This window comes from Equus caballus, chromosome 15 (assembly GCF_041296265.1).
Source record: "Equus caballus isolate H_3958 breed thoroughbred chromosome 15, TB-T2T, whole genome shotgun sequence".
NCBI classification, from domain to species: Eukaryota; Metazoa; Chordata; class Mammalia; order Perissodactyla; family Equidae; genus Equus; species Equus caballus.
The window spans coordinates 90,758,342-90,784,272 of NC_091698.1; the positions used below are offsets into that span (position 1 = coordinate 90,758,342).

Consider the following 25,931-nt stretch of genomic DNA (forward strand, 5'->3'; position numbering starts at 1 on the left):
TGATGTGGATCTATTTTTTTCCCTAATTTCTAGGAGATTTCCCCCACTTTACCTTCCAAGCCTTCTATTGCCACTATCATGTTTTTAATTTCCAAGAGTGTTTCGTTTTTGTTCTCAGTATATTCATTTTTTGTATCATCTAGGGTGCGGCTTGCCAACGCTTGTGTTCATTGGAGAGAGATCTGGGTGCTCCATTTCTCAGGGGATCCCCCAGATCAGGGGCTGAGGGAGGCAAAGAAGGAAGAGGAAAGGCAATGTCTGGTACAGCCACGGGCTGAGCACCAGGACACCAGGGTTCTAGTCCCAGCTTTGCCATTGGCTCACTGAGTGACCCTGGGCAAGATCCTCCCTGTTCTGGCCCTCTGTGAGAAGAGGCTGGGACAGCTCCCCTTTCATTTACTCTGCATCCCTGTTGCTCCTTTTCTGCTCCTTCCTCTCCCCTTCCTGGAGACTGCCTCCTCCATGCAGCCTTCCCTGACCTTTTCCTGCCTCTCTGGTTGATCTCCCTTGAGCCACAGCCTGAGCTCCTCTGGCAGCAGGACCTCAAGCTGCTCACTGTCTGCTCTGGGGCTCCCTGGGTAGGGTGGCTCCCCCAGGGCTGGGAGCATTTCTGAGGGGAGGATCACCTCTGCTTCCTTCCTGCCTGTCTCATAGGACCTCTGTAGCCCTACGTGAGGCCTGCACCCAGCGGGACAAAGAAGGCGGGAGCTGGAACACCCCAGAGGGGGTGTCTATCCTGAGAACAGAGGTGGTGGGGCCTGGGGAAGAGCAGGGCTGCAGGGGAAAGCTTCCAGTTCTGGGCTCAGATCTTGCTCAGGCAGACACACATTCCCAATGTCCTGTGGTCAGTGCTGGGATATGGAAAGTACAGGATAAAGTGGGAGCCCAGAGAAGGAGTGACTAAGGCTACTGGGAGTGTGGGTATGGAACAGGGGAGAGTCAGGGAAATGGCCTGGACTGAGCCCAGGCTTGAAGAATGAGTAGCTCTCGGTCAGGAGGGGAATGGGCGGAAGAGGGTCGGGGTTTCAGGCAGGGCCTCTGCTGGCCCATGTGGTACCTTTGTGTGAATTAGACAAAGGTGCCCCCTCTGGGTGGATGCAGCCCATGCCCGTACACACAGCTCGATGAGCAGAGCATGGCCTGGCTTGGAGCCCCAATGTGGCCTCCCAGTCAGCCATTGTTCTGCCTGCAGTGCCGAGGGGCCTGCATGTGCCAAAGCGCAGCGTGATCTGTGACAGGAAGAATAACGGCCCCCAAAGATGTCCGCGTCCTAATCCCTGCAAATATGCTGCCTTACATGGCACAGGGCGCTTTGCAGGAGTGATCCAATTAGGGATCTTGAGATGGGGAGATTCTCCTGCGTTACCTGGGTTGGCCCTACATGCAACCACAAAGGCCCTTACGGGCGGGAGGCAGGAGTGTCAGAGTCAGAGAGCGAAGATGTGACCAAGGAAACAGAGGTCAGAGAAAGCAAGATCGGAAGATGCTACACTGCTGGCTTTGAAGATTGAGGATGGGGCCACAAACCAAGGACTCAGGCGGCATTTTGAAGTTGGAAAATCTAAGGGAATGGATTCCTTCCTAGGGCCCCCAGAAGGAACACAGCCCTGCTGGCACCTTGATTTTAGCCCCTTAAGACTCATTTTTGGGCTCGGACTGCCTAAACTGGAAGATAATCAATCTGTGTGGTTTTGAGCCACCATGTTAGTGGCAGTTTCTTACAGCAGCCATAGGAACTAATGCATGAGCCCTGGTGCTGTCAGGGACCAGATGTGGGACATTGTGCCCCAAGCCCAGAGTGAGTGGGGAATGGGGACAGGCAAGGCTAGACAGGTCAGCCGGGATTCCAAAGGGCCTTCTAAGTCATAGAAAAGAGTTTGCCTCAGTCTGAAGGCGGCCCAGTGGAGCTATGCACAGGGGGGCGACATTTCAGGAGGATCCCTCTTATGGAAGATGGACTGGCAGGAAGTCGCTGGAGGCAGGGACAAGAGGCCTGCGGCAGGTGTGGGGACGATGACATGGCCTGGGCCTGGCTAGTGGCAGTTTGGGGAGGTACAGGCTGCTCCCCCAGAAGCCTGGAGACCTGAGACACAGCAGAGGGCAAATTCCTCTTCTCCCAGCCCTCGTCCTTTCCTTCCTGCCTCACCCAGGCTCCAAAGGGCCCCTGAGATAAGGTAATGACTTCAGAGGAATAGTAAATACTGGAGAACGTTCCTAAGGGCTCAGCCGGGGAAGGGTAACTGGTTTCCTGTGTGTGCACATGTGTGCACACCAGGACAGGTTCTGGCACGCCCGTGGCCTGTCTCCCGTCGGCCTTCTCACAGGGCCTGGCGAGGCGGCTCTCCCTCGGCAGTCGCAGGGCCCCAGGTGTGGCCCCGCGGGGCTTGAGGGATGCCAGGCCTCCAAAGGTCACCGCCTTTTGGGCAACCAGGCTGAGAAGCCAGGGCGTGCGTGGGTCTCAGAGGTCTGAGCGCAGGGTGGAGATGCACGGGGGCCGGGGGTGGGGGGCAGGAAGCTGATTGTGCAGTCACACCCTTGCTCACTGCTCCGGTGAGACTCTGGCCACTTCATCTGAAAGATCAGGATGAATCCGATTAATCACAAAGCCAGCACCTGTGTGCACACACCCGGCCCTCGTCACTCAACCTCTCGAGCGAAGCCCCAGCTGCTGGGAACCACGTCAGCGCTCAGAAAGCTGCCTGCTTCCTCCCCTCTGCAGACGTCTGGCTCTGCTTCTGTCTGGGCGCCTACCCCTTCCTGGTGGGCCTGGTTAACCCCTCTCGGCCCTCCAGGTGTCGCACGCATAAACAGCCGCTCCCTTAGGATCCCCTCAGCCTGCCCCCGGGTCAGGCTCTCCCACGACCAGCCTGCATCAGGCAGGCTCTTCTGGAGCCCGTGACAGAAAGCCCACCCCAAGCCAGGGTGAGCAAAGATGCCACAGCTTGGCTTCTGAACCTGCACAACCCAAGGCTGGACCTGCTACTGGCAAGACTCTCTCCAGGATCCCAAGGAGGGCACCAGGGCCAGGTTCCCGCCCTCCCTGCTCAGGTAGACTCTGCCCCATGGCAGCTGCACGTGGTGCCTGACCACACTCGCCCCTGCTGAACTTTACATTTACATTTAAGTTATTTATATAAACATATTTGTATTTGCATTATTAAGCGTATTACTAAATGCTGTTTATATTTTAAATACAAATTTAATACACGAACATGAAATTTGTATATATCTGTATATTAAATTTATACTTATACTTAGATAGAAGAAAAGAAGCATTTTAAAAGGAAGTGCTACCTTTTTTCTCCTCCTTGGCCCGCCTAGGTTTTCTGGCCACGACAGAAGTGAGTTCTGGTAGGAGATTAGAGGAAAAGCTTTATAAAGCTTGGTGGTATGTTTTTAAGAACTAGACATTAGATGGAGGGCAGTTAAAATTTTAAGTGCACTTACCCTTGACCGAGCAATTCCACTTCTACGAATTTATCCTATAAATATTTGACACTTGTTCAAAATAACGTATATACAAGTTTATTTATTGTAGCATTATTTGTAATAGTGAAGTATTAGAAGAAACATAAACAGCCATTAATAGGTGATTGCTTAAACAAAGTATAGTACATTCCTACAACGGCAAACTGTGACTCTGCACAGTCATTAGCCAGGGATGAAAGCTCTCTACACGGACACGGAATGAGCCCCAAGATATGTTCAATGAAGAAAAAGATGCAGAATATTGTGCAACCATTTACGTAAAAGCCGTGCGTGTGTGTGCATGTGTGCACATGCACATGCAGACGTATTATGCATAAAATATAGTATATCTGGAAGGCACAAAATACGGGGAAGGGCGTGTTCCTCTGGGAAGGCTCAGAGGGCAGCATTGGCACTTTTGGGATTTTGTACAGTTTGTCTTTACTTTCCTATTCTAAAATAATAATAGTTTACTCTTTTAAGCACTTCAAAATAATGAAAATAGAAATAGAAATAAACGAAATGCTTAGAGCCGAGCCTGGCATCTGAGAATCACTAGTGAATTTTATCTGTAGCCCCTCCTCCCAGGCCCACTGTTCTCACTGCATTGTGTACACTCCTCCCTCCTAGCATGATGTGATTGTGCAATAATTGCCTATTCCCATGCCTGTCTGTCCAACTGGACCAAACGTGACTCCAGGGCGGGGATAATACTTTTTCGCTTTATGTCCCTGCACCAAACAGATATTGGCACATAGTGGATTGTTGAGTGAATGAATGACTGAATGAACTTACTAATGGAATGTGTTAGAGGGAAAAATGAAGCTGTAGTCCTTGCTCTCGAGAACCTCATGGGCTAGTAGTGGGATAAGAGTCACTCCTGACACGTTTCAGTGAATGCAGTCCCCATATGACTATGATCTTGTGATCCTGGAGATCTTGGGGAAAGAGAAGGAAAGATTCCCTAGAGCAGAGAAGTGATTACAGTTGCAGGGGTGGCGTTTGGGCCTGCAAAAGATGGGAGTCAAGAAAGAGCTGGTCCAGGACAGATGAAGCAGAGGGATCAGGTCTGAGGTGGTGGGAAATGTGAGGGGGACCTAAGCGTGACCAAGACAGCAGAGCTATGCTCAGTTGGCCTACTTCCCTGTGGGCCAGGCTGGGAGGTGGCTCAACCATCCTGTTTCGCCATACCACAGCCTTCAATCTCAGAGCCGTGCGAGCGCATCTGAATGGCATCTGAGCCTCACCATCTGCTTCTCTGGGCCAGCACTCAGAGATGGAGCTGGGGAGCCAGCCAGTTCCCCTGCCTTGGTCTCCAGCCCTGTGGGAACTGGATTGGGTCTTTTGAAAGCTCAGTTCTGGAATTGACAGCATGTGTGCATCCCTTCCCATACTAAAAACTGGCCCGCCTGCTTGGTATAGATATTAACTTGAGTATTCACTTGCTTGTTAACCAAGCCCTGACTTAACCATGTCAGGTCTTGGGGGCTGGGAGGAAGGTGGTACAAGACTCAGGAATACCAGCCAATCTCTCAACCGGAAGACTGTTTTTGTTATCTGTCACTGCATAACAAACCAGTCCAAAACTCAGCGGCTTTAAAACAACCACTATTTTATTCTCTCTCCTGGGTCAGTGGGTGGACTGGGTTCAGCTTGCTGGTTCTTCTGCTGGTCTGCTCGGGGTCTCTCACGTAGGTGCATCCAGATAAAGGCTGGGGCTGGAGTCATCTGGAGGCTGAACTAAGATGCTGAGTCATCAGCTGGGCCTCTCTTCCTCTCCACATGGCCTTTTCCCATGGTCCCATGAGCAGGGGTGTCAGACATCTTACACGGTGACTCAGGGATCTCAGAAGTGAAGCTTCTAAGAAAGAGGAAGTAGAAGTTGCCATTTCTCTTAAAAGCTAAGGCTGGAACTGGCATGGAATCACTTCTGCCACATTCTATGGAGTAATGTGTGTCACAGGCCAGCCTAGATTCAGCGTGGGAGGGGACTATATCATGACACGAATACCAGGAGGTGTGCATCATCGGGGGCCATCTTCGGAGACCATCTTACCCAGCCCTGCTGAGTGTTAGAGGAGGCAGCTGAGGCACCGAGGAGAGAAGTGATCAGTGGTCAGTGATAGATAGTGATCTGAAGGTCCTCTGAGCTGGGCTGAGGAGGTCCTGGGCTGATCTCAGCTCTCCTTTGCACAGAGGAGCCAAGCCCAGGCAGATGTCCTTGCATACAGCACTGCCCCTACCCCAACCCACTCCCATCCTGGCTGTGCCCAGAGCTTTGGTCCCACTGTCCTCTGAACACATGCCCCTTGACTGGCCACTTTAGCATAGAAGGTAAAGAGGCTCTCGGCGTGGCAGTAGGTGTCTGGTCATTGCAGGGGGAGGCTCCAGTCTCATGCCCAGCTCCTTCCTGGGCTGTTCCACTTGGGTGTCCCAGAGGCTCCTCAAACTTAGTGTGTCAAGAACTGATCCCTAACCTCCCATGCCCACCTCCCCCTGCTGAGAGAGGCTTTGCCCGGGAGCTCCAAGGTCATTTGTCCTTCTAGACAAGTTGGCCCAAGGGACTCCAAGTTGATTCTCTGGCTTCTATTAGAGTAGAGCAGAAAAATCCAGTTCCATGTCTGGAAGTGCTCTTGCTCTATAGGAAAATGAGGATGGTAACCATGCCTGGCTCAAGATTGATCCTGAGCAGCAGACTGGATAAATTATGTGGAAGCGTTAAAAAATGTAGAGCGCTATAACCCAGGGAGGGGCTGCTGTTTAAGGCAGGGGCATTTGACTTCTGTTGATTTATCTGTCTAGTACCTGTTCCCTGTTCTTCTGATAACAGAGCCCCTTTTCCTCTCAGGAAACCCATTCCATGTGGTTTGGATGGGTTGGCCTCCTAGAGAGGTAGGTACATGGCTCAGGCTTAGCCAATCAGAGAAGTCTATATCTCTGACTGTGAGGATCGGTTCAGAAGTGGGCATGTGACCTCAGATGAGACCAATCAGAGTCCTCCAAGCCTTTCCTGCTGGAGCTCTTGGGAGAGATGGTTTCTGTCTGCTTGAATTCCTAGGGTCAGTCTGGCCTTCCGTGTGGCGAGAACCCAGTTGGGTAATATATGTAGAGAAAGACAGAGCCCTGTTGACATCATTCTAAGCCTCTGGATCCAACACTGCCTGAAGCCAGACCAACGCTGACTTTTCAGTTCCATGAGTCAATCAATACATTATCTTTTCTGCAGCCTGAAGAACCTGATTAATTCAGTGTCTTAAAAAAATGTACACATGAAAAACCAAACTCTTTTCTCTTCATTTTCACTATTCCATGACTTTCTTCAAGAACTAGCTCAAGTTCCCCTCTTCCAAGAAGCCTGCTTGAATTACTCCATCATATGGTACATATAGTGCAGTTTACACCTTGTACTGGTTTGTCTGTAACGTTATAAATGTTTTGGGGAGGGAGTGTTTCTGGAACCTACATGGTCCTCCCAAACAGCACGGGAGCTTCCAGAGGGCAGGAGTACCTTGTGCAGGCTGTGAGCATCTGCACGCTGGGGTCACTGCCTCCGGTGGGAGGGTGAGTGTGTGAGGACGGAGGTGCCTGTGCGAGGTCAGGAGGTCAGGTGTGGGTGTGTGCATGTGACCAGAGCAGAGATGATGTGCATGCCTGCGTGTGTGGTGAGCAAGTGTGTCAGCGTGTGAACAGAAAGACAGGCAGCAAGATCCATTCAGAGACAAGTCCCTGCAGGACTGGCAGGAGTGTGTCTGCTTCAGGTCTCACGGTGTGGCCTTGGGCTGAAGCTTCCTTGACCTTCATAGCTCGGCTTTGCCTCTTAGACCACAGAGGCCTGAGCCTTTTCACTGCTGCCTCCCCAGCGCCCAGCACAGGTCCTAGCCTGCATTCAGAGCCCAGTGGTTAGTGTCAAAGGAATGAATGAGGGAATGAATGCTCTGGATCTAGATGATGGTCTCCCCTCCTCCAAACAACCCAGGGAGGAAGGAGGCGAGCCCTTCTGCCCTCGGGCAGGCCGGATGGTCTGCAGGTGCGGTTTTCAGAACGCCCTCACTATGCTCTCACGCCCTCTGGCTCTTTGTATGGTCAGGTGTCCCCGCCTGAGCTGAGATGGCCGCCTCCTCTGCACCTGCCTACTGTCCGTTAAGTCTCAACTTGGACATGACCTCCCCAGGAAGCCTGTCCCTGCACACGCTCGCACACATTCTGGTAGGTGCCCTTCCAAGGGGCTCCACAGCACCGGTCCTGGCATTTGTGGATGTGCTTATCACATTGCATTATAAATGCCAATTAGTCTCCATCGATCCATATATGAGCCCCCAGGGGCTGGGATCACGTCAGATCCTGTTTTAGTTTTATCTCTGTTGCCTGGTCTCCATTTGTTCATTTATTCAACAGCTATTTATTGAACACCGCTAATGCACCAGGCACTGTCCTAGACACAGGAGATCTGGCAGAGACCATGATAGAGAAGACCCCTGCTCTCGTGGAGCTTCCACCTCAGTCCAGTGGGGGAGACAACCAACAAGCAAGGAAACCAACACTCAGAACCGGTCATTTCCATGATGATACGTGCTCGAAATCAAACAATCAGGGGGATGTGGCCCAGAGAGCCGGGGCTCAGAGATGCCTCTTCAAGGAGGTGATGTTTGAGCTGAGACAGGCAAAGCCCTGGGGCAGCGTATTCTAAGCAGAGGGAAGAGCTGAAGAGCTCTCCCTAAGGTGGCACTGTGCCCACTCCCCAAGTTTAGCAACAGGATGAAGGCTGATGCACAGGAGGAGCGGGGACAGTTGAGTCGGAGAGGCAGGTAGGGGCCCTCTTTTGTATGGAATTGCAGGCCATAGCAAGGAACCTAGGTTTTATGCAACTAACAATAGGGGGGACATTATCTTATTTAAAAGCTTCAAAGCTTGCTCTGGCTGTGTGGTTAGAGCGGACCGTAGGGGACCAGAGGAGGCTCCAACAGTCATGTGGGCGAGACAAGGCATTAATGGAGGTGGAGGAGAAAGGATGTGCTGAGTGGGGTTTACAGGACCTGGAGATGAATCCCATGAGTTGAGTTCACAGGTCTTGGTGATGAATGCCATGTGGCTAGGAAGAGAAAGGGGGGAATCCAGGGTGCCTTCCAGTCTGGAGAGACGGAGTGTGTGCTGGTTCCAGTTATCAAGATGGGAAAGACCAGACTGGGGTGGGGACAGAAATCAAATTTTTGTTTTGCCTATGTTAATTTTGAAATGCCTGATAGGTATGCAAATGGAGATGACAAGTAGACAGGAGCCCATAGCTCAGTGGAGAGGTCAGAGTTGAAGATGCAAGCGTAGGAGGCATCAACACACCAGTGGTTTTAAAACCTTGATTAGATCATCTAGGTAGAGTGTCTGGAGAATAGCAGAAGGTCTGTGACCAGGCTCTGACACAGACGACATTTAGAGGTTGACTGAAACCAAGAGAGGAGCCTGAGACCGGCAGAGAGAGAGAGATTGAGAGAAAGGGGGAGGGGTTTTTTGCTGAAGACAAGAGGGGAGACATAGCCAACCACCCCAGCACTGCTGATAGGTGCAACAGGTTGGCAGAGAAGTGACCACTGGCTTCCTCAATGTGAAGGTTGCTGGAGACCTTGACAAGAGCAGTTTTAGTGGAGTGGTGGTAAAGGAAGCCCAGCGGGGTCGGTATGGAGAGAATGGGAGTGGAGGAGTGAGAGCGGCAGGTAGAGAGCGCTTCTTGAAGTTTCACTGGGTTGGAGAGCAAATAATCAGAGGGGTAGGTGCTGCAGGGGGAGGGCATCAAGGGGCAAATTTTTTGTTTGTTTTTGTTTTGATTTTTGTTTTTAAAGAGACGGGAGCTCCTAGAGCATTTATGTATGTCCATGGGAAAGATCCTGTAGAGAGGGGGAAATTATGCTAAAGAAGGGAAGATAATAAGATACTTTCATGAGCAAAGGTCTTGGGAAGGCAAGAAGGCTGGGACCCAGAACTTTAGATAGGAATTGGGATGGCGGCAGGCAGATGGGTACACATGCAAACGGTTATAGTTTTGGTGGTGGGAAAGTGAAGGGATTCTTTCCAATATTTTCTATTTTCTCAGTGTAATATGATCAACAAAATGATCAGCTGAGGGACAAGTGGCATTAGAAGACAGAGAAGAAGGTAGAGTGAAAATGCCAGGGACATATAGGCGAATGCCATGTTGGGTGCCCATTTGAGAATTCTGTTAGTTGGGTGAGATCCGTCAGCCTCATGTGTGTTTCTCTCCAGCCACATTCAACCACACAGGTACAGGCGTACAGGAGGCAGATGGTTAAGACACATGGCCTTTGGGCAACCCAGAACTTGGGCCTGACCAAGAGGATGAAATGTCCAATGATAACATGGCGACTCAGACCCTAGGCCAGGGCTTCCCTGCCTTCCAGGCGCAGACACCCACACTTCTGCCTGTGCCTGCTGATCCTGGCCTCACCAACAGAGAAGACTGTCCCTCCACTGCCACCCCTGGGCGCGTCCAGCACTCAAGGAACATCAGCTCTTTCCGTGGCTGGGGGAACTACCTGGGGGTGGGATGGAGGGAAGGCTCATCCCTGCAGGCCCCACCCTCCTCACATGCCCCCTCCAGCATGCCATAGAGTAACCACCCCCACATGGTGGACCCGTGAACACAAAGGAAACACAGTGTGGGGCTGGATCCTGGCCCTGACAAACAGGCTGCCCCGGGACCCAGCCCTGCCACAAAGAGCTCTCAGAGTAGTTTTATTAGGGTGCCTATGTGTGTCTCTCCTTCGCTGTCAGGTGCCCACTTGCCCCCAGAGAAAGGGCTCCTTCATCCTTCATGTTAGTCATCTGTCCTTGCACAAACAACAGGTCCTTTCCACAGCTTTCTCACCTACCCTCACCAGAGCCTAGCACAGCGGCTGGCACAGAAGATGCTTCGTCAATCCTTATTGAACAAATGAATGAGTGGACACATCAAGGCGCCCATCTGTCCAAGGGAAGGGAACCCTTGCCTTCGACCTGGCTGGACTGAGCAGCCCCTCTCTCCTCTCTTCCCTGCAGTGTAGCTGGATAATCAAGACCAGCTTGGGCAGAGCCAGGAGGTCTCCAGGTTCACAGAAGTTCCTCCCGGGAGGGGAGGGCAGAGAAAGTCCTTGGGGGCTGAGAAAAGAAAACAAGCCCGTTCTTTCCTTGAGTTGGTACAAAAGAGCCTGGTGTCAGTTTGGTTCTGGACACCATGGCGGGCACCAGCTTGACTGCCTTCTCTCATGACCTCCTGGTCCTGACCCCTCAGTGCCATGAGCAGCCTCTGGCACACAGGCCTCAGCTCCTCACCAGCAGTCGTGAGGCTCCTGACCTCTGGCTGAGGGCCCTCTGAGCAGAATGGTCACCTCAGAATGGCTGGTCAGGGGTCATGCGCAAAGGTGTTGCCATTTCCAGCAGGGCTCGTAGTTCTGGGATGGGCTGGGAGGAGTGCTGACGGAGACTTCCTCCAGGGGGTCCAGGCCTGAAGGCACATGAGCCATCATGCCCTTCCTCCTGCTCCTCTCTCTGTTCCCACCTCTCCTTTGTCTCCAGGAGTCTCCTGAACACTCTGGTCAGCTAGATGAGGAATGGGAACCATAGTTGGATTTCTGGAAGAAGTCTGAGAGGCCAACCTCAGGGAATATTAACTGAGCCCTCCTGAAGGGTTCTCAATCTGGCCGGGAGCTAGAAGAAAGAATAAAGCCAAGAGGGCTGAGGGCCCAGCAGCGGTGCAGATGAGGGGTGCCCACACCCAGCTCCGGGCTCCTGCTGAGGGGCTGACAAGGCCCTGCCGGGCAGGCGCAGGCCACAGCTGCCAGGCTGCCAACCAAAGAGAGGCCCTGAGTGCCAGGGACGCTTGAGAGGGCTGACAGCCTGTCTGGGGCTGGCCAGGACAGAGCCACGCTCCAGCAGATGGTGAGGGTGACCCTACCCCAAATGTGAGGGCTGGGAGAAGGGCATGCCCCTGCCCAGCAGATCCTAGGTCCAAGGAAATACCCCCCATGAGGAGGCCTTGAGAGGAGCTTCCGGGACAAGCAAGGCGGCCTATGGTTGAGCCCAGTGACCTCCTTAGTAACTGTGATAGGGTCCTAGGGCCACCGTAACAGAACACCACAGACTGGGGAGCTTAAATGACACAAATTTATTTTCTGACAGTTCTGGAGGCTGGAAGTCCAAGGTTTAGTTTCTCCTGAGGCCTCTCTCCTTGGCTTGCAGACGGCTGCCTTCTCACTGTGTGCGCACATGGCCTTTCCTAGTGTCTCTCCCTCTTTCTCTAAGGGCATCAGTCAAATGGTATCAGGGCCACCCATACGACCTCATTTAACCTTAATCACTTCCTTAAAGGCCCTGTCTCCAAATCCAGTCAGAGGCTGAGGTACTGGGGGTTAGGGCTTCAATGTATGAATTTTGGGGGACAGAGTTTAGCCCCTAACAGTGACCATGGATATGTTATCCTGATTGTGACTGTGCATGTTACAGAGCAGTTGACTGCTGGGCCCAAATAATAATAACAGCAACAACAGGAGCGACAGTTCCTCCCAGAGCCTCAGAGAAGGACAGGCATTATTGGCCCATTTTACGGATAAACTGAAGGAAGTTGCCCATGTCACACAGAAGGCAAGAAGCAGCCCTGAGATCTCTGCCCAGGCTGCCTGGTGTCCTGGGTGCTCCCTGCCCCCTGTCCCACGCTTTCCAGCAAGGTGGTGTCCGAGGATCTCACTGCCCACCTGGAGGAACCCCCAGCATTCAGCTGTGTGTTCTCCACCCCTGTGCTGTAGGAGGACCTGAGGTCGCAGCCTGCTCCCTGGAGGTGAGGTGCTCCATGAGGCCTGTCATTTACTGGCTGATGCAGTAAAGGGTCTTATCTCCCTGCCTCACTTGATTTTCAGGCTCTGGAAAGCTCAGTGATTTGCCCAGGGTCTGACGGGTGCCTGCACCCATAGGTCAGGGCTCCATCGCTGCTGGGCTCAAACCCCCTAGAGGCCCTGTGCAGGCTTCTGGAGGCCTTCCCTGAGCTGGCCTGGACCAGGTCCCTCCTGGCAGAGCACATCTGGCCTTGACTCCACCCTGACAGCCTTAGTCCTGCTCTCTGGGAGACCTTGCCCCTCCTAATCCTGTGCCCCCTTGGCTCACCCTTGTCCCTCCACTTGGATGTGGAGAGGCTCAGCTCCCCAGGAGCCTCCTGTGGAATGATAAGGGCCAGGGCAGGCAAGGTGGGGTGTGGAGGGCAGCCAGGAGGCTGGGATGCCCAGTCTCCAGGACACTGGCAGTGTCTCCTGGAGGCCATGGAAGCTCTTCTTTGAGTTGGCCTCGCCTGATCCCACCTAGTAGGAGAGCCTTGACCAGCTGCCTTCGCCCACTGGCTGAGACCTTGCTTAGGTTTCCTGTTGGAAAGCTTCATCTAGACACTTCCAAGGTGCTCAAGCTCTCCATGCCTGCCCCCATGACCATGGCGGATGGGAGGCCAGAAGGCAAGTCCTAACCTGGCCGTGGCAGATGAGAGGTCCATGGTGGGAGGGCCACGGCCTGGAGATCCACTCATCTTTGACTGTGAGCTTCTTCCAGCAAGGCAGTCTCTTAAGGGGCTAGAGCAGGAGCCCTGGAATGTCCTCATCTGCAATTTTGGGTCTAATCCTGACTGCTGTGACCTCTCCTGCCTGGCCGTGGTTGCCTGTGAGTGGATCAATGGCCACAAGGGCACAGCCCCTGTGACAGTCAGATGGCTTGAGCTATTTAGGATCTCTTTTAATCAGCCCCAGCGTTCAGGCCCGTCCTAGTCCAGTCTCCAGCAGAGGCCAGGACACAGTGACCAAGAAGCACGCACTGCTCTGTCCAGCCCTCTCATTGACAGGGTGGAAAATGGGACCGGACAACTCACTTGCTCATGTGAGATCCCCAGGGCTCTGCAGGGTTTGTCTCGTTCGCTGCCATGTCCCACGTCAACACAGTGCCCGGAAGGTGGTGGACATTCAAGCATACTTGTATCTGTTGAAGGAATGAACAAATTCAGGTCCCCAGGTAGTTCAAATCTCCCTCCCCCAAGCCCACCCCCCAGGGGTCACGGTCAAGGACTCGAGATTTGGTTCATCAGGGCAGGTGGGTAGGAGGCACCTCTGCATCTTCACAGGAGCCCCAGGGGGTTGCCTGGATGGGAAGAGACTGCAGGTCTATCCCGGCTGTTGCCCTGAGCATGTGGCTTTTCAGGAAATAAAGAGGCATTGATTGTGGGAGCCCTCTCCACAGGTAATTGGAACTGACTGATTCCCCTCAGACCAGACCCTGCGGTGCTCCGGGCTCTGAGCCGGGCAGCCGTGAAAGGCGCTGACTGAGGCCTGGCCTGGCTCCAGCAGGAGCGGCGTGGGAACGTGGCCTTCAGCCCCTGCTGGGCCCTGCGTCTGGGGAGGCGGCCGTGGGGGGCTCTCTAAGGCCAAACACTAGGGCGGTCTCTGATGGACTCTTCTGGGTAAACCAGGCCTCAAATGGCCCCAAGCAGCCACTTCTGTGTCATTCATCCCTTTCTATGAGGGATCCCAAGACTCTGTCTTTCGATGGCTGGGGCTTACAGGATTCCCACATTCCCTTGAGTGGACGTGGGCTGTGTTGCCGCCACTCCTCACAGGGACAGTGCATGGCCCATCTGGAGAAGCCGTGATCGCTAGAGTGGAGTAAGACCAGAGAAGGATGGTGGGAGAACTCTGGATCCAACAGTCCCATCCTTCTTTCCTCCACGTCTTTGGGAGAAGGTAGTTTCCTCCGTTTTGACACATCAGTGACTAAGCAAGTGGGGGATGAGGAGTCACGGGGGGAGTGTCTTGTCTAAGGGCTGTGAAGAGTTGCTGCTACTCTGTGAGTGACAGCCCCGGTGGGCGGGTGGCCGCAGCAAACGGGGCTGCTCTGCCGGAAATTCTTGGTCTGGCCCAGCTGCTCCAGAGCCCCAGGCCTGCGGGGAAACCTGCCTTTCCTGTCCTGCGCTCCCGACCCTTGTCAGGCACCCTGGGTGAGGGCAGGGCGCGCTCACTGGTTCTCATACGAAGCTCTCTTGGGTTGGGTTCCCAGCAAACAAGGTCCTGCCCCATCGGGCCCACTCACTTTTTCCTTCTTCCTCTCTGCCTGGTGCAATGGAAAGTGGTAGAGAGTCTTGCATTCAAATCCCGGCTCTGGCCCTTCCTGACTGAGGCCTGGGACAAAGCCACTTATTGTCTCTAAGCCTGATTTCCTCATCTGGGAAACCTGGATGGTGCTTGTGAGAATTACCTGAGAAGAGGTAGGCCAGAACAACCAGCACATCAGAGCCAGTCCCTGGTCCCTAGTACCCATCCCTCCACGCCCCCAATCCCCAGAGTCCTGAGCCCTGAGGCTGCTTGTGCTCTTGGCCTGACCCTGCCAGACCCTCTCCTTGCCCAGAGTCCGGCATGGGCTTTCCAAGCCCTTTTTCTTGTCATCCTGCTCCTCCAGCCAGCTGCCCGTGAACTCCCCTCGGAGGCTGCTGGGCTACACCCCACCTCCCAGCCTCATGCTGGCATTGGACCCTCCTGCAGTGTGGCCGCCCTGCCTCCTTCCCTTCCCCTGCACCCATCCTTCCAGCTCCTGCAGGCCCCTCTCCCCCTCCTCACCTATTCAAACCTCATCAGGACACCCCCCTGAAATGGCGGCTGCTCGCTGCTGGCGGAGGAGTGTCAGTCCTGTGCACCAGCAAGCCCAGGGGGCCCCATCAGGGAGCCCCAACCATGCCCACACTGGAAATCTTGCTGAGCATGCAGGGTCTTCGTAGAGCAGTCCTCCACACTCTCACCTGGGCTTAATCAACTTGACCACAGTGTCCTGCCTCCCATGTGCAGGGATTCATGCTCAAGATCTTGAATCCTCCCAACAACACTGTCAAATGGGTATTATTAACCCTACTTGCAGAGGAGAAAACTGAGGCTCAGAGAGGTGAAGTGACTTTCCTGAGGTCACACAGCTAATCAGTGGCCGATTAGAGACTTGACCCTAAAGTGCATGCACTTTCCACCTAAAGTACTTCCTGGAGGGAAGGAGAGGGCAAGGAGCTTTCTCAGAGGCAGTCATGAAGAGGGGCCCTTCTGAGGGCCAGCTAAGCTGTCAAAATAGACAGCAGCACCCCCAGCCTTGTGGAGTCATCTTCGGAAACCCCCTCGCATCTTTGGGCCTTTAGCATCTGAGGCCGGACTTCTCTCCACAACAGCTAGTGTCAGAGAAGCACCCAGCCTCCACTGGGCACCCACGGTGGGGAGCCCCTTCCCTGACTAGCCAAAGCTGCCAGCCTGCCTGCCACTCTCCCCGTCCTCCCCTCGCCCCAGCCCCACTGATTTGGGTTCTGCCCCATGCAAAGGGGACTGAGGACAGCGTGGGAGGGGCCCAGGTTAGGATACTTATGGACTCAGGGGCCACTTGCCAAGGCCTAGGGTACGTCAGAAACACTTCATGACTTCTAATAAGGAGTTTGCAAACAGACAGATCTGGATTCATACAGTGACTCCGACATTTACTGGTGTGACACCATGAGAAATATGTTTTACCTTCTATCAGCCTCAGATTTCTCATCTGTAAGTGGGTAAGGATTAAATACTGAGAAAGCATTTGCTATTGTGCTTGGCATATAGTAAATGCTGAATAAATGGGGGTGGTTGTAATTAACATTTCTCTAGACCTGGATATTCCAGGTGGAGCCACCCACCCAGGAGTTTAGGGAACTTGTGGATTTCATCGTTGCTCTGCACTGAGAGTTCACAGGTGGGGAGCTGAGATCAGGGCCAATTCACTCGATAGGGGAACCCTCTGCGGGGTCAGGAAGGCCCACAGGGGCACGAGCTTCTGCAGGGGCCAGAGAGGCAGCCCAGAGGCAGTGAAAGCACATCCTGGGCCAGTTGCACCAGCCCACCTCCCGCAGCGGCCCAGAATGCTGCCCCGTCCTTGGACCCCTGCTTGCGTGCAGCCTTACTCCACGGCCCCAGTGAGCAGTAAGGTCTCCTGAGAGTGAGAGCCTCGAGGACCGATGCCAGCAAGCTCTGCTCTGCAGCCTTTGTGGAAGGCCAGCCCAGCCTCTCCCTGCCCAGGGTGACACCAGGTTGGTCTGCATGGGAGGGCCTGTGACAACGATAGGGTTAGCAGGAGGCTATGCTTCCTGTCACAGGGGCAGGGAGCCGGAGAGAGAACCCAGAGGGAAGCCAGCAGCTGGGGGCCAGGGAGCCGTGGGGAAATGGATGGGACTGGCTGGAGTAGGTCTTTCCCCCACCCTGCGGCTTGTGGTCCACATCTTAGGAGCCATCCCTCCTTGCAGGGCCTGCCAGACTGGATTGTGGATGGATACTGAGCTCCCCTGGAGGCGGGACATAGGTCCCCTGGGAGCCAGGCCCCAGCACACTGTGCCCTCCCAGCCTTGGGACTGGGGCCTCAGGGAGCCCAGCTCAGGGAAGACGGAGGACATTTCTTGTGGCTCTGGCTGACTTTGGAACTTCTAAAGCAAAATCACCTCCAGCTTTTTTCTGCATAAAAAAGCTGGTAAGGGGAGGATGTAAGATCTGTCTGCTGGTGGACGGGGTCAAGGGCCTGCAACATTTCCAGCAAACAGCCTGACCCAGAGGTGACCAGGCACTTCCACTCACGTGCCCCAGCAGCTTTGTTGGTCACAGCATGGCTGCAAATTACACGTTATTAGAACAGTCCAGATGATGAAGTCACTGCAGCCTAATCCTATTTATTTCAATGACAGCTTTGGCAGGGCTGTAAATCTTGCTGCCGATCATGTCTCTTGTGGCCAGTTCCCCAAAGAAGCTATCATCAGATGTGACTACAGGAGAGGTTCTTGTTAGAGGCACAATTTGCCACTTGTCACCTTTTTCCTTCAAATGGAAAGTTCTTCCAGGAAAGCCTGCCATGTGGCAGATTGTATTTTGCAACGATGGCCTCCATGGTGTATCCCATCTTACATGTTCTTCTTCACACTCTCCCATTGAGTAGTGGTCTGTGTCCCGTCTCCTTGAACCTGAGTGGGACTTTGTGACTGCCTTGATGAACAGAAGTCACTGCAGAAGTGACACTATGTGACTTCCAAAGCAGGGTCAGAAAACTGCCGTGCCCTTCCACTCTATTTTCTGGGGACTGTTGCTCTTGGAATCTGGCCACCACGCAGTGAGGAAGCCCAGGCCACACGGAGAGGCCACATGGAGGAGTTTTGGCCAATAGCTCCTACTACCCTGGCTGACCACCAGCATCAGCCACTAGCCAGTGAGCAGACTTTCCAGATGATTCCAGCCCCAGCTGGCAGCTGACTGCAAGTGCATGAAGGACCCTGAGTGCGAACTACCTGGCTCAGCCTGGCCAACCTCCAGAATGGTGAGAGATAACAACACAATGATTATAGTTGCTTCAAGCCACTAAGATTTGAGGTGATTGATTACGAAGCAAGGGATCACCAGAACACCCACGAATGATGACAACGGACAATCTTGGCCTCTCGGCTTCTCTGCTATTGAAAAATGGAAGCACCCTCCTTCCTCTCAAACTTTCCGTCTTAGGTTCTAGAACTTTGTAATATCTGGGTGATTCCATGTCTCAAAGCAGGATTTGAAAGCGAGAACTGCAGATTTCAGGAGCTGTAGGACTGCTCTTTTAGTCACTTTCCCAAGGAAGTTCTTCTCTTGAGCATTTCTCCTGACAGAGGCAGACACAATGTCGTGGAAAGATCGTGACTCAAATGTCAGGTCGACCCGGCGTCTTAGTCTGTTCAGGATAATATGACAAAATGCCAGCGACAGAGTGGCTGATAAACAGCAAACATTTATCTCTCACAGTTGTGGAGGCTGAAAAGCCCAAGATGGTGGCACCGGCAGATGTGGTGTCTGGTGAGGGCCCATGTTCTGGTTCATAGCTGTGCCTTCTATCTGTGGTCTCACATGGCGGAGGGACTAGCTAGCTCGTGGGGGTCTCTTTCCTAAGGGCACTAATCCAAATTGTGAGGATTCTGCCTTCATGACCTAATCACTTCCCAAAGGCCTCACCTCCTAATACCCCACTTGGGGGGCCACAAGCATTCAGACCATGGCACCCAGATACAAACCCCAGTTCTGCCACCTCCCAGCACTCTGGCCTCGAATCAGTCACTTCACTTCTTTGTGCTTTAGGAGCCTCAGCTACAAAATGGGAAAACTCATACCCACCTTACTGGATTGGTATGACAATTCAAGATTCTTTATAACCAGTCTTATTCTAAAAGAAGTATTTGGGACAGGTTATGGAGTGATCCGTGTAAATTACCTTGTGTTAACAAGAACTACTGACATTTGTCAAATGCTTACTAAGTGCCAGGCACAATTTTAAGCACATATTACCTGATTTGACGGCCACGACAACCCTGTGAGTTAAACATTATTATTATCTGCATTTTACTGATGGGGAAACCAAGGCACAGAGAGATTAAGTAACTTTCCCAAGGCTACACAGGTAGTAGGTAGCAGAGCTGGCATTTTGCCCCTAGAGCCCGCCCTGCCACACTGCCTCTGAGTGACTGGCTCACTCTGGGTTAGGGGTGCTGATGGCATGACTGTCCAGCCCACCCCCTTCCTGAAGACCCAGTCTGGAGAGATCCAGAGTTTGAACCAAAGTGACATCTGTGGCGGATGCTTAGCGCTGAGTTATACTGATGGGGGAGACAGAGTGCAGGTGAAAGTCACACCCAGCAGCCCCAGGCCTGAGGGGGTAGGAGGGGGTGCGTGTGTGTGTGTGTGTGTGTGTGTGTGTGTGTGTGTGTGTGACAGACCAGGAGGGAAGGAAACAGCTGAGGAAGAGGACACTTTGCAACACCAGGACAATAACACCCATCTGGAGCCCTCAGGGGCCTGAGTCATTCCTGGAGAGAGGCAGCTGTGGGGAAGTGGAGCTGGTGGAAGTGTCAAGGACACTTGACATTGAGACTTGCTCTTTTACGTAGGCCATGGGACCCTCAGTGAGTCACCTGCCTCATCTCTATAATGATAATAAATTGTGCAGCCTCCCCGATGAAAGTGTGTGCACAAAGTGCTTGGGAAGCCAGAAATGACAGCCACCACTCAGTTTTCTAGTTAGCAAAGAATGTATTCTTTTAAGCTTAAGTAAATTTTAACTATTTTGGAGGGAAACTTACTTAAACTGAATAATGTGCTTCCTTAACTACTTCAACAGAGTCTTGAACATCGCATAGCTTTTCTCTGTGACTCAGGGTTAATCATTACGGGCACCCGTTTCCATATTGAGCTGCAAAGTGATGACAGGCTTAGAGGGCACTCCTCGTCTAGGTGTGGCTCTGTGCCCCGCGCCAGATGGCCCCGGGCTGCTGGGCTCTCTGGGCCTTACGATAGGCCTTTGTAGATCATCAGACTCATCCCTCACTAAGGCTGTCAGCTGTCACCTCTCTGTGCTGTCAGAATGTTGGCCCAAAGCAGTTTAACAACACTTTGATTTGTTGCTCCTAATCTGTTGTGGGTTTACGAACCAGATGCCTGCATTTGTTAGAAATGTTCATAAAAACAGGAATTCCTGAGTGCGTAGAACCGAGGGGTTCAACTCAGGGTACAGTGCATGAGCTTTACTGTATGGAGATTGTGACATCAATCTTGGCTACTCACAGACACTTTCTGCTCCCTTCATGGATTTCAACAGCTCCAGGTGGGGGTGTGTGTGTGTGTGTGTGTGTGTGTGATTATAGCTGGTGACCTCTCTGTGACCCTCTTCATTTACTTATTTATTACATAGAACTGTTTCTCTTCCTTCCTGCAATTGGTGTTTATTATCCACAGTAACTTCAGGGCCATCACTGCTCCACCAGTCCCAGAGCCTCAGTCCATGCCCCGCTCACATCCAACCTGGACCCAGTCTCCTTAGGCTACACCTGGCAAGCATTTTCTAAGTGCCCCTATGTGCCTGGCACCCGGCCAGGCCCTCGGTAGGGATGGCTAGGGCAGGCCAAGCCGGGGCCCTGCCTTCCGGGAGCTCACAGTCTGGCTGAGGAGGCAAAGTCGAAGCCCAGGAATAGTGAGGGAACCCACGGGAGGGCCAGAAGTAGAGGCTGGCTGGCTGTAGCCCCAGGGGCCAGTATGTTAGCGCAATGGGCCATCTGGAGGGAAGGCTGTGATGACACCTGCAGTGACACATGCTGAGGGACACCTAATACTTAGCAATACTCAGGTTCCAAAACATGCTGCAGGTGTGAAGCCAGCCCAGGCCCCCTGAGAGCAATGAGGAGTGGAGGGGCGGGGAAGCACGCTGAAGCCCCTCAGGATTACTGGCTGATGGAGAGATCATGGGCCTCCCTCCTGGAGATTTGGGTTGGGGATGAAGTGGGGAGAACACCAGGAAACAGACAGCAAGAGTGGAGGAGGGCGAGGGAGGCTGGGAGCCCTGGGAGGTCAGAGTCCAGGCCAGGAGAGCCGCAGTGTGAAGGGGGCATGGGAGGAAGGGAGGCGGGACAGTGCCGAGCTCCCCCAGCATCCCTGGGAGTCTGCCCAGGCTGAGCTCAGACAGAGCTCCTTCAAAGCCCAGGGGAGCCTGCAGACACCCAGCTTCTCCGGGGTTCTGGCTGCGGTGGTAATAGGCAATTATCAAAATGAAATGTAAACAGGAAGCCTCTTATTTGATCACCTTGAAATTGGTTTCAAGCAATATTAACTGAAACGCGCACACTCCCTCCCTCACACACCTCTTGCACACACATAAGAGAAAGTTTCTTTTCAAATTTACAACCGGTGGGGAGCATCCTGCACATGCGCAGGGAGGGCGGAGAGGCCCCTCCTCCCACCGCCCGCGGCCCTCCTCCCCCAACAAAGCAACCTGCTTTGAGGGCAGAGATGTCCCAGGAAATATGGTACTCAAAGGTCCTAAGGAAGGCCTTGGAAGGGTTTCAGGAGGTGCCTTGTGTGTTCGCTGACATTGTTGGAACTCAGATAATCAGCGCATAATCCGTGCCCATCCTGAGGCCTGGCCTTGCCCCAACATGCCCGGCTCCCCGCCCCACAGTGCTCTCAGGGCTAGGAGGCAACGCGCTGCTCTTGCAGGGTCGTGGTCCTAGTAGGGATTCTGGCGAGGGCAAGGTCAGCGGGGAATACTGGCCCTTGCTCCAGAGACCCCAGGAGTGAAGAAGGGGCGACCGTGTGCCCGCAATGCACCTTGCACACCCCTTGTCTTCTATTAAATCCTCTTGGTAGACAGCCGCATCTCAACTTTGTTTAGATGAGGCCACCCAGGCCCAGAATGGTGCAGCCACTCATCCGGGGTCACACAGCTGCTAAGTGACAAAGCACAGACTCACTGCAGCTTTCAGGCCCAAGATGACAGTGAGAGGCCGCCGGGGTGGAGGAGTGGGGTGGGCGGGACGCTGATAGTGATTCTCAATTTGGACCCCATGTTCCAGAAGGCGTCGACAGGAGGTAAGGGTCTCTGGTCATCCCGCACGTCCCCAGCTAGATCCCACCCAAGGAGGACCCCCGCCCCAGGGGCTCTACTTCCTCCCAGGATCCTGTTGGCTCAGGCCGGCCCCTTCCCAGAGGGAGGCGCCCCATGGCTGGGCGGGAAGCGCCGAGAATTCAGCGGGTACCGGGGGCAGGGCGGGCCAGCCGTGGGCCCGACCAGACGCCCCCCCGTGCGGCCTGAGCGGGAACTGCGGGCGCGTCCTCGCCGGCCGGCCGGGCTCCTCAGCGTCCGGCCGCGGACCTCCCATACTGTCTTCACGGAGCATCACCCGCGTGCTGAGGCCCCCGGCTGCCCCCCGGCTGCGCGCCCTCCGACAGGGGCGCAAACCAGGAGTCAAGCGACAGAACGGGCAGCACAGTGACCAATGCCAAATAGGAGCAGGGGCAGAGAGGAGTGCTCCGGAGGGAAGGACACCAGAGACCCAGCAGGACCCATCCCCATGGGACAGAAGCTTTCCAGGGGGAAAGAAGAGCAAGAATGGGACCAAGGTTGGAGGGGAGGTCGCGGCACCAGGGCCATGGGCAGGGCGGGTCAGGGGCCCTTCAGCGCCCGGCCACCCCACCCCGCCTCCGCTGAGAAGCGGGGACTTTTCCTGGAGGTTGTTGCTTCTGAAAGGAAAGGAGGGTGGCACCCCGCTTCCAGAGGCATTTGATGATGTGCAAGGAAATTCAGAAGTCCCAGGATAAACGTCACTCGCCTTCCTTGAGTTGCTTGAAAGTACATAATTAAATACATAAATTTAAAATTTTAAAGTGGATATCTTATGGAACCTACAACACAAAATCCCCTGCATTTAAAGCTAAAACAGGAGACTTTGATTCCATCTGAGCTGTGGTGGGCTCTTCAGGATGTGCCCCCAGGTAAGGGACACTATTCTCTCCACCATGCCCTGAGAACGCCTGGCAAATGCTGGCAAAGCCCTAGGAGGGACTGGAGGAGAGGAGGTCAGGAGCATTGGATAAAGATCATGGGCTGCCCCAAGGGAGCAGGGCCAGGAGTCAAGGAAAGGAGTTAGGGGGCTGCTGCCAGGGTCGGGGAAGAGGTGAGCTGCCATGAGTTCTCTGTTTTGAGGTCAGGGCTCCCTGAAAAGGGTGTTGAGAGCTGCTGAGTTAAGAATAGGGTTGTATGAGCCACAGGCCCAGGCACAGAGCTGGAACCTAACTTGGTTTTTAAATAGCTGTCTTTGGAGCTCAGGTTCCCTTTTCTTTGCTCATCCAAAGAATCTACATTGCACTGAGCTGGGCAGGGTTGGTGCTCCTGTGATGTTCTGTCTGCTAAATCAGGAGACTGGAACAGGATTCATGCTCATTATGTGAGATAATTCGTCAAACGCAGGCAGACAAATACATCTACAGATACAATTGTGCTTTCATTTAAAAGTCATTTTCCAACACAGGGACATAAACAAAGTTATGGGACATTAGAGCTAGTAGGCCCCTGAAAATTCTAGTGCAACTCTCTCATTTGAAAGATGGAGAAGTTATAGCCCAGATAATCCAATTCAACCCAGTTCAACAAACATTGAAAACCTATGATGTGGAGAGTAAAAATAATGCCAGGGGTTGAGGGACGGCATGTTCTTTTAAATAGGGTGTCCAGGGGAAGGCTCTCTGAAAGGTGACTTTTGAGCAAAGGCCTGAGGGAAATGAGGAAACAAGTCATGTGTTGTTTGGAGGAGAGGGTTCGGGCAGAGGGAACAGCAAGTGCAAAGGTCCTGAGGTCAGAGGACACCTGGCATGTTGAAGACACAGGAGAAGACCAGTGTGGCTGGAATATAGACAGTGGAGAGAGGTAGGAAGTGAGGTCAGAGAGGGGACAGGGCAGATCCTGTAGGGCCTACAAGGCCATTGCAAGGACTTGAGTTTTGTTCTGAATGAGATGGGAAGCCAGTAGAGGGTTTTAAGCAGAGCCATCACATAACCTGACTTAGAAATTAATTCCAGTCACTGCATGGAGAGTGGACCAGGGTTGGAGGGCTGGGCCAGAAGCAGAGAGATGAGCAGGAGGCTGCCGCCTTAATTCAGGTGAAAGACGAGCATGGCTGGGGCAAGAGTGATAAGAGAACAGAAGTGAGAAGTGGTCAGGCTCTAGAAACGTTTTGAAGGTCAAGTCCTCCTAAAAGGAACTTGCCCAGGTCACGCACAATTAGGAAATGATGCGGCTGGGGCTTCGGGGCTCCTGAGTCCCTGGCCAGCACCTCAGTGCTTGGCACGTATTATCTGTAAGTCTGACCCCAACTGGGGATGCGGGTACGATAAGTCCAGTTTTACAGATGAGGAAACTGAAGTTGAGATGGACAAAGAGATCTTCCCAAGGTCACACAACTAGTGAGTGGCTGTCTCAGGACCACTCCAGAGCCCCATTTGCCAAGGCCGGGCATCACTACTGACCACCTCCTTCCTGGAAATTTCAGTCGACACAGCAGCCAACTCTGGGGGGCGAGGACTGCTGTGAACACCTCCCAAAATCTCCTGCCCTAAGATGCCCCCTTGGGTGGCTCTTCCACTTGTCTGAAATCCCCATCTAGAGATTTCTCTGAGGGTTAAGGCATTGCAGGCATTGCCTATTACATGAAAAGAGTGATTAAATCCTCATGAAGCTTAGGGTGCGAGGAGTCGAGCAGGGAGCTAGGGTAGCAGAAAGCAGAGACCCCCAGAACGTCACAGGGGCACGACCCTCGCCCACCTCAGTGCCATCTCTGGATAGCAAAGCAAAGGGAGCCTGAACGTCAAAGACAGCCATTAAAGAAAAATTAGGTCCAGATCCGTACCCACGTCTGTGGCTCACGTGACCATATTCTTACTTCAGCAGTTCTCAAAGTGGTCTGGGGGCCTCTGGGGGTTCCCAAGACCCTTTCATGGAGTCTCGAGGTCAAAACTGTTTTCATAAAAATACTATGATGTTATTTGCCCTTTTCACTTTCCTTCTCTCACGAGTGTACAATGGAGTTTTCCAGAGGCTACGTGACATGTGACATGTCAAGAGACTGAATGGACGCAAATGTAAGAATCTAGCTCTCTCACACTGAGCCAGACATCCAAGAGATTTGCAAAAGTGTAAACCAATGCCACTCTTCTTACTCTTTTTGTCTCAAAATGTCTAGTTATTTTTCATTAAAATGTGTTAATATGAGTTTATTATTGCTATTTTAAAAGAATTAGTAACTATTTTAAAATTCTCAGCTTTAGTTTCTTACGTGGTATAAATCAACAGATACAACCCACATAAACATACTGGGACGCTCGATAATTTTTAAGAGTGTGAACGTATGTCGAGCGTAAAGGGTTAAAACGTTCGGTCTGGTGACAGAAGCACTCACACTCAGACGCCCGGCCGCTGCACTCCCAGCGGGAGAAGCCCCCTGAAGCCCGTCGAGTTTCAGAGCCCACAAAGGGGTCTGCCAGGCAAACGGGAGGAGAGGAACCCAGGGAGGGGACGGAGGCTGGGAGGAGACGAGGCAGGGAGGAATTACTCGGGCTGCTGCGGAGACCAAGCTGACATTACACCGAAGTGACACATGAGGGCGCTCTTACCAACCAGTAGATTTCTTGTAGCTCTGGATATTGGGATGACCGGTGGAAACATCAGTTTCATTCACCACATTAACAAAAATCTAGTCTCTTGTTAATGACGATGTGGTGTTTACCTCTCTCGGGCTTCCCTGGCTCAACGTGTGTTCCAAATAAACTCGCACTGCCTGGCTGTTTATCGACTCCACACTGGGGAGTCTGGGAATTGTCCTGTCCTGGTCAGCCACCTCCTGGTCACATCCCTTCTGGCCCCTCCGGAGGGTGACTCGGAAAGGCACGACATCATGCATCTGGCACTGCACCTCCTGAAGTGGCTGCCTAATGCCAGCCTCCCATGGGGTCCTGGAGAGGACGGAAGGACACTTTACTACGTGGAGCCCCCACAGAAGCCACAGTGTTTTGGCAGCCACCCTAGTCACTAGGACTGACGTTTAACACTTGGCTTTGTGACGCCACAGGCTGTCT

At 53.2% G+C, this 25,931-nt stretch overlaps 1 long non-coding RNA gene across 1 annotated transcript; it reads right to left on the reverse strand.

Annotated features, from left to right (window-relative positions):
- Positions 1-5,063: 5,063 nt before the first annotated feature.
- On the reverse strand, positions 5,064-25,871 carry LOC102151020 (uncharacterized). Its single transcript, XR_288472.4, has 3 exons — positions 25,583-25,871; positions 13,355-13,461; positions 5,064-5,329 (listed from the first exon to the last, which is right to left on the reverse strand). It is a non-coding gene; the product is annotated as an uncharacterized lncRNA (long non-coding RNA).
- Positions 25,872-25,931: the final 60 nt, after the last annotated feature.